The following is a 1,405-nucleotide window of genomic DNA, read 5'->3' on the forward strand; positions in this document are numbered from 1 at the left end:
AGATTGCGAAGTTTATGGTCAAGTACCCACTACCAGTTGGCGATGCCAATATACATGAGCTATATAAAAAGCTTTAAACTGATGACCAGTTTTATGGCGTAGATAATCCAGCGGATAGCGCGCTATTGGCCTCGGAATAGCTTATCGTAATAATCAATTAATTATGAAACTGTTATGGGCGCTTAATGTTTCCTCTGTTAAAAATCTCCGTTTATTATATTTGCTATCATTTGATAGTGTTTAGAAGCAATTGAACGATAATGCCAATTAAAATTTATTGATTGATAGTAGATTTATTGCGTATTAAATCTGGTCATCGCATACGAAAGACATGATTTATACTATTCATGGAAGTTAACAAATATTCGTGAATTACAAATCTATTTTTCGATCTATTCTGCAGTTATTCATTCAATTTCAAGCAAAATTTCGCGGAGGAGGATAAATTGCTGTTTACAGTAAATAATAATTCATTATCATCATCATCATCAGCCAATATATGTTCCCACTGATGGGTCACAGGGCTCCTATGAGTTAGTGTTACATGTTACGCCTATCGCGTAACCGATTGTCAAATGTAATTCTATTGCAGATGATTTTCACTCGTTAGTCGTCACTCGTCATCAGGCTAACATCGATGCATAGCAGATAGCAGAGAAAACTGCATGTTTAAAGTTTTGTTTTTATAATATTGCATATTAGTTTATTTTTACTTCACAGTTTGTTAGCGATGCGCTCTTACAGAATTTGTTCAACCTGATAAATATTGACTTATAAATATGACTTGGACATTTGATAGAACGTTTCTTTGTAATTTAATCCTTGATGAACCAATTTTTATTTCATCATCATCCAGTAAAATTGGGGTATGTGTTACAAAATGTTATTTTTCATATTATTATTCATTTCGTGGTCGTAATGTCCGAAGATTTTTGTACGCGGTCGTTAGAACTGTTAAACACGCGTTGCAAGAATTTTGCCTCTAACACTTTAAGCACGTTAGTGAGTGAGTTGTAGTTATTGTACTATACTACTATATCAATGCATTTATTCCAATTAGTACACTGAAAATAATTTGAGTATTATTTTCCTGTATTAAATCTTACTTTAATCTTAGAAGACTCAATTCGTACTAAGTACATGTCTAACGGTAATGTTTAATCAATATTATGATAATCGCACGCATATAATTTCGTTTTGGCGGGCCGTGAGAGAGCATTACTTGGCTCACTTATAGCGATCAATAAATTATTTTAGTAGTTCTCGAAAAAGTTAAGCAGTTATATCCATATGTTATCAACAACATCATCATAATCTTTTTCTTTAATTTCGAATTTCGGCCAGCTTCCAGCTGATGCGTTTTCACACCATGATCTCTTGTTCCTCTCATATAGAATACGCCCAC

Source organism: Zerene cesonia, chromosome 25 (genome assembly GCF_012273895.1).
Source record: "Zerene cesonia ecotype Mississippi chromosome 25, Zerene_cesonia_1.1, whole genome shotgun sequence".
NCBI lineage: Eukaryota > Metazoa > Arthropoda > Insecta > Lepidoptera > Pieridae > Zerene > Zerene cesonia.